The sequence below is a fragment of the Oncorhynchus mykiss genome, chromosome 28, assembly GCF_013265735.2.
Source record: "Oncorhynchus mykiss isolate Arlee chromosome 28, USDA_OmykA_1.1, whole genome shotgun sequence".
In the NCBI taxonomy this organism is placed as follows: Eukaryota; Metazoa; Chordata; class Actinopteri; order Salmoniformes; family Salmonidae; genus Oncorhynchus; species Oncorhynchus mykiss.
The window spans coordinates 1,208,880-1,219,970 of record NC_048592.1 but is presented as its reverse complement, the minus strand read 5'-3'; positions in this window follow the sequence as shown (position 1 = coordinate 1,219,970).

Here is an 11,091-nt window from a genome sequence, read left to right as displayed (position 1 = left end):
CAGAAGACGAGCGAGCAAGGCCGGCTCGTTCCAGCCACTGGAGACAGCAAGAGTGCGAAACTCAATAGAGTAGTCTGTTATGGATCGATTGCCTTGACATAGGGAAGACAGGGCCCTGGAAGCCTCCTCCCCAAAAACAGATCGATCAAAAACCCGTATCATCTCCTCCTTAAAGTCCTGATACTGGTTAGTACACTCAGCCCTTGCCTCCCAGATTGCCGTGCCCCACTCACGAGCCCGTCCAATAAGGAGAGATATGACGTAGGCGACACGAGCAGTGCTCCTGGAGTAAGTGTTGGGCTGGAGAGAAAACACAATATCACACTGGGTGAGGAACGAGCGGCATTCAGTGGGCTCCCCAGAGTAACACGGCGGGTTATTGATTCTGGGCTCCGGAGATTCGAAAGCCCTGGAAGTGGCCGGTGGATCGAGGCGGAGATGGTGAACCTGTTCTGTGAGGTTGGAGACTTGGGTGGCCAGGGTCTCAACGGCATGTCGAGCAGCAGACACTTCCTGCTCGTGTCTGCCTAGCATCGCTCCCTGGATCCCGACGGCTGAGTGGAGAGGATCCGAAGTCGCTGGGTCCATTCTTGGTCGGATTCTTCTGTTGGTCGGATTCTTCTGTTACGGTGCGTGAATGAGGACCCAAAAGCGAATTAACTTAGACAGAGCTTCTTTAATTACCAAACATAGGTAGGCTCAGACGGACCGGCAGATTCCGACAGGACAAGACAAGGTTACAGCAAACATGACGACAGTCTGGTTCAGGCATGAAACACAACAAACAAGAATCCGACAAGGACAGGAACAAAAACAGAGAGAGATATAGGGACCTAATCAGAGGGAAAAAGGGAACAGGTGGGAAACGGGGTGAATGGGTAGTTAGGAGGAGACAAGGCACAGCTGGGGGAAAGAGGAGGAGAAAAGGTAACCTAACAACGACCAGCAGAGGGAGACAGGGTGAAGGGAAAGGACAGAGACAAGACACAACATGACAGTACATGACAACAATAGTCTTATTTTAAATGAAACTGTAACTAAGTAAACTTATACTCTGTTTTATTATATCTGATTAACAATATGAGTTCATAAGAAGGGATTGTGTGACACGGACAAGGAGTAATTAAAGTTAATGAACACCATTCCAACTAGGAAGATAGGAATGGTTTGTAGATTAAGTAAACAGATAAGGTAGTTAACCTATGATTGAACCGACGAAACTGAGCTCTGGGGTGTTTTAGATAAGGCAGTGAGTGCATTCCCAGGTTTTCTGTTAATTAGAACTGTCAGCTAAGTGGTGATCTATAATGGTGAGGAGTCAAAAGTTAATTCAGTTGTGTTGTGTGTCCTGTGTATGTGCTAGGGGGTCAGAATGAACTCAGAATGAACTTTTAAAGTTCCCTTTGTCTCGGTACAGAGGAGGAGATACATTTTTACAAATGACGTCATGTTATTGTATATAAACTGTTGCTTGTGGTAACGTGGCAGCGCGCTCCGAGAATACATTCTGTTACCTATTATTGATAAGACTGGTCTCTGTCTATTTTATGCAAACAAGAATCTTACAAATTCTCATAAAATAGATTAAGGGAATTCAATTAATGAAAACACATTGGTATATTTAAATTACAGTAACAGGTAGAACAATCCCTTTGTCTCATTGTCTCAAAATCATCCTAGCATCTGGGAGACTAAGCCGGGTGGGGGTTAAAACACCAGGTGCAGATAACCACAATATGAACACAAAATGGCTTGTGATGCCCCCCCATCTGCATAGAAGGGGTGGAACCAGTCATTATTTTTAGTGTCCGCTACAGTATATAAGAACCACAATTTTCTATAAAGGTTAGACTCTCCGTCCAACGAGCAGCCTCACTATTGCAGTAATTAAATCCATATTAAATAAAGATGATTGTTTGAAGAAATGACAAAGTGTCTCTCTTACTTGATAAGAATATTCCACAACAATATTTGGCGACCCAGATGGGACACCAAACCGCATCTGCTGACTGCTCCTGAGGACCTGGGTTTAACCGTGCACAGGGCCACACCAATTGCCTCAAGGAAACCACTGAAGGAGAAGCCAGGGCCCTGTCTAAGATCTGAAGGAGGGTGTCAGACGGGTGGTTACGGTGTTCCAAACAGAGACAGATAAATAGAGTGACACTGGCATTTCTTGAAATCAATTATACATTTATGTTGAGAAAATTTAGTTCTGAGGGAGCTGCCATCTGACATTAACATCCAGAATCTGTGTGAACTGGATGAAAACTAGAATCTGTGTGAACTGGATGAAACTAGAATCTGTGTGAACTAGTTAAGACTTCGAAGCTTTGGAAACTAGAATCTGTGTAGTTAAGACTTTAAAGCAACAAGTTCTGTGTGGGCTACAGCCCTGTGTGGACTGAGAAATGCACTATAGAAATATTAGATAATGCATTACAATGATACAGTATAAGATAGTAAGGTGCACCTGTAATTGTTTAATTTTAAGATACAAATTCATTGCTTTAACTAATTATGACAAATGTTAAGAAAATGTTGAGCAATGTTATAAAGTAATGACTTTTCAAATAAAGTTGTGTTGTATGTTATGTTGGCTGACGCTATCCTTATGAATAGCACATCATTGCATCAAACTTGCTAGTATATTAACTATATGCTATCCAACTACCCAACATTTGTTGACTTGATTATTAACATCACTCTCAGCTTAGCTAAATTATATAGTCGTTGTACATTCTCAATGGATGCTTTGTAAATTTGCTCTGGTTATTTGTTTGGATTTCAGGGCACTCGTCTGAATGTACCAGAGCGCAGAATAACTGATGAATTTATGAACACTCAACACCCATTGAATATGGCCGGTGCCAGTAAATGTCAGGGAAAAGAACGCAATTCAATTATTGCCAGCAGCACAGTTAGTCAGAAACACTTTGAATAACATGACAAAATTCTAACCAGCTCTGCTAGGGTGAGTAGAAGGGTCAGAGTGAGGATGTGTTCTCTTATTTATGTCTGAAAGTAGCTAGCAAGCTGGCTAACTTTAGCCAGTTAGCTTGGGTGCTTTACTGCCTTTGTGAGATCAGAGAGCTTGGATCAACCCTGCTTCTTGGACGATTTTGGGGTTGAATAATCCTTCTAAGAATCAAGGACAGTGGATATTAGGTAACATATTAAAATTGGCAGTATATATGGGCGAGAGCACGAATTATGTTAACATGTAGTCAAACTTTATATCACGCATTTAAACAATCACTAAAGGGTGTAAATTTGAGAGTTCTGTGTTGATACAAAATGTAGCGAATTTGTTACTGCCGTAAAAAGACAAAAAAAATCATATGCCAAACATCACCACATTAGTCAACTATTTGGTAGAGCAGGGTCACAAGGCATCATATGGGAAAGTACAAGCAGAAAAACAAGAAATAACATAGTAATTAAAGTGGCATAAGTGTGAACAGAAGTTATTGTGTTTGTTTTGACTATAATAACAAAAAAATCATTGTTCACCTGATAAAGTAACGTGAGTAAAAAGGCATAGGTAGAGTATGGTAGAGATTGTAGAGGGCTTTCCGAGTTGAAAGAAATAGAGATGTAGACTAGTGAAGGTAACAAAGGAAAGTAAATTAGTTGGAAATTAAGAATTTTGAATTTGAATTGCATGGACTGATTAAGATGTAGCAAACTATAAACTAAACTAAATGTTTATTTCTCTCCATTTGAGATGTTTCCGAGACTGTTGTCTTGGAAGAGCAATTAGTGAAATTCTGCAGTTTTAGAAAGTATAAAGGTACCTGATTTTGACAAATTTAGTTACATTATGAATATTTGTTAGTGTTTAACCTCTCTAGGGGGTGTGGAACGATACCATCCCACCTGGCCAACATCCTGTGAAATTGCAGAATGCGAAATTCAAAAATACACCATTCAAATAGTTAACAGTCTTGAAAATATATGTGTTATATATCAAAATAAAGCTTAACTTCTTGTTAATCCAGCCGCCGTATCAGATTTCAAAAAGGCTTTACAGCGAAAACAAACCATGCGATTATCTGAGGACAGCACTCAGCACACAAAATATTACGTACAGTTACCAGCCAAGTAGATTAGTCACGAAAGTCAGAAATAGCAATAAAATTAATCACTTAACTTTGATGATCTTCATATGGCTGCACTCACAAGACTGTTTGTTTTGTTCGATAAAGTCCCTCTTTATATCCAAAAACCTCCATTTTGTTGGCATGTTTTGTTCAGTAATCCAATGGCTCAAATGTGATCACAAGAGGCAGACGAAAATTCAAAATAGTATCCGTAAAGTTCGTAGAAACATGTCAAACGATGTTTCTAATCAATCCTCAGGTTGTTTTTAGCCTAAATAATCGATAATATTTCAACCGGACAAAAGCTTCGTCAATATAAAAAGAAAACAAGAAAGGCGTGCTCTCGGTCGTGCGCAGTAACCAATGTCTAAAGACTGTTCACAACTAGTGGAAGCCATAGGGAACGGAATATGGGTCCTATCCCTTTAAATGGTGGATAGGCTTTCATTGGAAAAACAGCCTTTTCAAGGTAATGGCACTTCCTGGATGGATTTCCTTCAGGTTTTCGCCTGCGATTTCAATTCCGTTATACTCATAGACATCATTGTAACAGTTTTAGAAACTTTGGAGTGTTTTCTATCCAACTCTACTAATTATGTGCATATCCTAGCTTCTGGGCCTGAGTATCAGGTAGTTTATTTTGGGCGCACTTTTCATCCAGAGGTGAAAATATTTCCCCCTAACCTAGTGAAGTTAAATACCACGTCTGATTTATTGTGAGTTTTATTGGGTTTTTCATGTGGTTTTATTGAATTTTTTGCGGGTTAGAGGAGATGTATCTTAAAGGGGCACACACATGGAATTTTCTGAAGTTTTTATTTTCTGAGTTTTAATTGAACACATGAATTATTTTGATAAGAAATGTACTGAAGAAACTTACTGTAACCTGGGATATGAATAGTGACAGTTTATACAGTTTATACATAATTAATCTAATAGAAAAGGAAACACTTATTTTAAGGGTTTGAATCACCTTTAACATCTGACCTGACTTTCTAGTGTGGTTTGATCACCCTCACTGGAAACCTGAGAGTCATTGGATGATGATTTAAAGGTCATTTGTAATTACGGAGAAGTTTATAATTAATAGTTATGTCTGATTCGGGACCACGAGAAGGATATACCTGTCTCTAGTCTATTTTTATATTATTGAATCAAGTTATGGGTACACTTTTTTCTTTATGGAGTTATTAACGGTAGTAATTCTAATTTGATTTGCAGTGTTGTTGTTTTTTTTACACATTAATCACGTTGTCACGCGTGTCAAAATGGGGGAATTACCAGTCCTTTGAGTTTTTGGGATTGAAGTTTACACACATTAAGTGATATATAGAAGTGTATCGAGTGATGTATGAAGGATTGTATTATTGTTTGTTTGTTTTGTTTTAATACAAATCTCACCAGATTGGGTCTGCTGGATGATCGAGATTACTCCCAAAGGATTAGCGGTCTAATTTCCTGATCCTGTGACTCTGCGATGAGGTCGACAGTATGATAAGCCAATTTGAAAAACTGTTTCAACAGAATGTATTGTTATTCCTTTTGACATTTGTCTTAGAAATTGGTATTAAGAATATTGGTAAAAGTAATAATTTGTCATACAGTCAATGCTTGTCCGGATTTCTTGAATCAGAAATGCACTGAACTAAATTGTTGTTCTGATCTGTCCTCTTTCGAGATTATGGCTAAGGTGACTACAGATGGTATCCAGATGCATGGATGGGACAATTTGACCAAACGGTGTGGACCTCAAGACCCTCTCTAACTGGCTGAAGAAATGGCGCTCAATCGGCCCTATCCCGCATACTTAATAACTCAAGATATTTCAGCTTTTCATTTTTCATTCATTTGTAAACATTTGTAAAAACATAATTCCACTTTGACATTATGGGGTACTGTGTGTAGGCCAGTGACACACAATCTCAATGTAATCAATTTGAAATTCAGGCTGTAACACAACACAATGTGGAAAAAGGGTGTAAATATTTTCAGAAGGGACTGAAGTAAATGGTGACGTTAGCTGATGAAGATTATCTCATAGAACCAAACGTAAAAGATCTCCTTAGCATGTGTTTACCACACACTCAACTCAGCTATTCAACCATATTCCGAATGGATCGAAAGGTGGCTTCTGGTAAGAGTCGGGGGGGGGGGTGTGTATGTTTCTTATAAACAATTCCTGGTGTACTGAAGTTGAAAACATTGCAAGCTCCGGTTCACCCGACCTGGAGTTTTGGGTGCTAAAATGCCGATCCCACTATGTGCCAAGGGAATTCACATGTGTTATTATCACAACTGTGTGCATACCACCACAAGCAAACACAGAACACTCAGCGAACTGTAAAAGATCATTAGCCAGCAAAAATCTTTTCACCCGGAATCAGTCTTTATTGTCACGGGTGACTTTAACTAAGACTTTCTAAAACATTTTCCCAAAATATCTCCAACATGTATTCTTCCTTACAAGAGGATCGCCCATGCTTGACCATGCATACACAAACATCTGCGATGCATACAAAGTCATCCCCCACCCCCACTTTGGCTAATCAGATCACATCTCTCTGTTCCTACTCCCCGCCTACAAGTAGCAACACAGGGGCCCCCCAGGGGTGTGTCATCTGCTTTACTTCCTGTTTATCCACGACTGCGTGGCTTTGCACGACACCAACTCTATCATCAAGTTTGCTGACAACACCACGTTTGAAGGCCTGATAAACAACATTGATGAGTCAGCCTATAGGGAGAAGGTAAGTGAACTGGTATTGTTGTGTCATGACAGCAACCTCTCCCTCAACATCAGCAAAACAAAGGAGTTGATTGTGACTTCAGAAAGCAGAGGAGGGACATGCCCCGATCCACATCAATGGGACTGTAGTAGAGATAGTCACAAGTTTTAAGTTCCTCTGCATCCACATAACTGAGGACTTGTCATGGACCAACAACACCACCACTCTTGTCAAAGGGTGCAACAGTGCTGCCTGTTGAGTGGCGCAGTGGTCTAAGGCACTGCATTGCGATGCTTGCTGTGCCACTAGGGATTCTGGGTCGAGTCCAGGCTCTGTTGAACCGGCAGCGACCAGAAGACCCATGGGGCAGTGCACAATTGGCCCAGCGTCGTCCTGGTTAGGGGAGGGTGTGGCCGGCAGGGATGTTGCACTAGCAACTTCTGTGGTGGGCTGGGCACAGTGCACACTGACACAGTCGCCAAGTGTACAGTGTTTCCTCTGACACGTTGACTTCCGGGTTAAGTTGGCATTCTGTCAAGAAGCAGTGCGGCTTGGTTGGGTTGTGTTTCGGAGGATGCACGGCTCTCGACCTTCGCCTCTCCCAAGTCCGTACGTGAGTTGCAGCGATGAGACAAGACTGTAACTACCAATTGGATACCACGAAATTGTGGCGAAAAAGGGTTAAAAAAAGGAAGCAACATCATCTCTACTTCCTAAGGCGGCTGAAGAAATTTGGCATGCCGCACCGGGTCCTCTCCAAATACTACCACTGCACCATCGAGAGCGTCCTGACCAGAGGCATCATGGCTTGGTACAGGAATTTATCCGTCCATGACCGCAAGGCACGCAGCATCATCAAGGACCCCACACACCCCAGCCATGAGCTGTCCTCTCACTTATCATTGGGCAGACGGTATCGGAGCATGAGGTCTGATATCAACAGGCTCAGAGACTGTCTATCTACAAGCCATCAGATTGCTGAACACTTGAACTGGACTGACCACCTGCTCTGGTTCACAGCACCTTATCAAATGAAATCAAATTGTATTGGTCTCATACACGTGTCTAGCAGATGTAATTGCAGGTGAAGTGAAATGCTTGTGTTTCTAGCTCATGACAGTGCAGTAATATCTAACAAGTAATGTCTAACAATGCTCTCAATTGTGCATCTGTAATAGTTTGTGATGGTTTTAGGTGCCAAGCCAAATTTCTTCAGCCTCCTGAGGTTGAAGAGGCACTGTTGCACCTTCTTCACCACACTTTCTGTGTGGGTAGACCATTTCAGTTTGTCAGTGATGTGTACGCTGAGGAACTTGAAGCTTTCCACCTTCTCCACTGCGGTCCCGTCGTTGTGGATAGTGGGGTGCTCCCTCCGTTGTTTCCTGAAGTCCACGAGATTCTCCTTTGTTTTGTTGACGTTGAGTGAAAGGTTATTTTCCTGGCACCACACTCACAGAACCCTCACCTGCTCCCTGTAAGCTGTCTCGTCATTGTTGGTAATCAAGCCTACTACAATTGTGTCGTCTGCAAACTTGCTGATTGATTTGCAGGCGTGCTTGGCCACGCAGTCATGGGTGAATAGGGAGTACAGGAGAAGGCTGAGCACGCACCCTTGTGGTGCCCCAGTGTTGAGGGTCAGCAAAGTGGAGGTGTTGTTTCCTACATTCACCACCTGGGGGAGGCCTGTCAGGATATCCAGGACCCAGTTGCAGAGGGCAGGATTCAGACCCAGGGCCTCGAGCTTAATGATGAGCTTGGAGGGTACTATGGTGTTGAATGCTGAGCTATAGTCAATGAACAGTATTCTTACGTAGGTATTCTTCTTGTCCAGATGGGATAGGGCAGTGTGCAGTGTGATGGTAATTGTATCGTCTGTGGATCTATTGGGGCGGTAAGCAAATTGAAGTGAGTCTAGGATGACAGGTAAGGTAGAAGTGATATGATACTTGACAAGTCTCTCAAAGCACTTCATGATGATAGAAGTGAGTGCTATGGGGCAATAGTCATTTAGTTAAGTTACCTTGGCTTTCTTAGGTACAGGAACAATGGTGGCCATCTTGAAGCATGCAGACTGGGAAAGGGAGAGATTGAATATGTCCGTAAACACACCAGCCAGCTGTTCTGCGCAATGCTCTGAGGACACGGCTAGGGATGCTGGACCAGCAGCCCTGCGAGGGTTAACACACTTAAATGTTTTGCTCACATCGTCCACTGAGAAGGAGAGCCCACAGTCGTTGGTTGCGGGCCGCGCCGGTGGCACTGTGTTATCCTAAAGAAGGTGTTTAGCTTGTCCAGAAGCAAGACGTTGGTGTCCTCTACGTGGATGGTTTTCCTTTTGTTGTCCGTGATTGTCTGTAGACCCTGCCACATACATCTCGAGTCTGAGCCGTTGAATTGCGACTCTACTTTGTCTCCATACTGACGCTTTGCTCGTTTGATTGCCTCGCCTTGGAATAGCTACACTGTTTGTATTCCATGGCTAAGGGCTGTTCTTGTAGTTGGATGGAAATGATCCAACCATTATGTAGAAATGATGTTGAATATAATAATAAACAACATTGATCAATATCTCCAATATTATGTGAATAAATTTAACAGTCCCTGGGTGTCTCTAGAGGATCTAGTCAAGGTAGCGAGCCTTGCGTCAGCACTAGGTATGACTACAATGAACATGTCTAACTTGCACTGTTTTGCAATTATTAAGAGACTAGATACAAATAGGTAATCCTGGCGACTAATGTTCTAGAATTAATTTATCGAGGCAAGCAGATCAGGGATGTCAAGGTGGGACCAAAGCATATGCTATGTGTGTAGTGTATGTAACAACTACCAATAGACCTACCCAATTATAAGTGTATATTCAATCAAAGAATTACATTATAAAACAAGGAGTTAATTTACTCAATTAAACGAATAGAGTGGATTAGTCATGAAAGAAAGTCTCAAACAACTACAGTGTACATGAAATACATGATGTGTTACAGACTACTCAGAGTAAATAACTATCACCATAAAGGGCCATGGATAATGATTGCTTGAAAATGGTCTTGACTCTTCAGTCTGCAGGTCAACAAATGCAATACACAACCATAAATCTATACATGAATAGAAAGGAAATTCTGATGAGAAAGAGGCTGCATCCCACAGCAGTCTGCAGGGCAGACTGGCCATCTGGAAAAGGCCAATTTTAACCTAGTGGGCCTGTCTAACTTGGGGGTTTTGTGCAAAATGACAATTATCTGGCTAATAATGGGGCCCTTGAGGACAACAATCATCCGGTTTATGGTCCCAGTCCTCCCCTGACAGAACATATTACTTTTAGATTAGTCGTCAGACTTTACTCAAGAGATTGAGGCCAATATTTTGACCTGTGAGATTTTCATCTGATTGCGTTCTGAGGTCTAGCTACCAGAGGCATACACTCAGTAAACAAAACATTAAGGACACCTGCTCTTTCCATTACATAAACTGACCAGGTGAACTCCATATTAGGATGGTGTTCCTAAAGTTTGGTCTACTCAGTGTACATACACTTGACTGACAAATCAAATCAACCTATCAAGCAGGGTGCTAACCTCAGCTGGTCAGTGAGGTGTGATGAATGACTAAATGACAATCAGCCACAGAGCAGCAGCCAGGAAAAAATATGCTGGTTTAACTCGGTATTGGGTCTTTTCATCAAACCTGTAGGCCTTCTAGTATCTTCACATCAGTAGTGGTCGTCCAGCCTGACAGACAGCTCCACAAAGGAGACTGGTCTTGAGAAAGGCATTGTAAACAACCTCTATTACTTTATTATCGGTTCTTGTTTGTTTCTAAATGATATCCAGCCCAAAGTGAGCTGCAGGCACTGTGTGTAGTGCCATTATTATTTTCAACATATCAGCACCATGGACAGTACTACAGAGGACAGCTCCGGTGGAAATCTGTAAAGCAACGTTTGTTCTCCTACTTTTAGAGTTTTGAACACATTAGGACTATTAATTCAGTGTTGTGTTCAAGTGTTTATTTTAAATGAGGAACTAGCAAACCAATGCAAAAACGTTGTTCAGTGTGTTAGAAAAAAATATGCAGTCCGTGAAATGAAATGTGGTCAGGAAATCGAAACTCGCACACATAGCAAGCTATCCAATCTCATCTTCGAAAGAAAGTGTTGTTGGTTTGTTTGAAAATGTTGTCTTCCACAAGCATACACTGACTGAACACTGCTCAATACAATTATTTGACTATACTGGGGGATAAAAATATTTTTCGACTTCAAC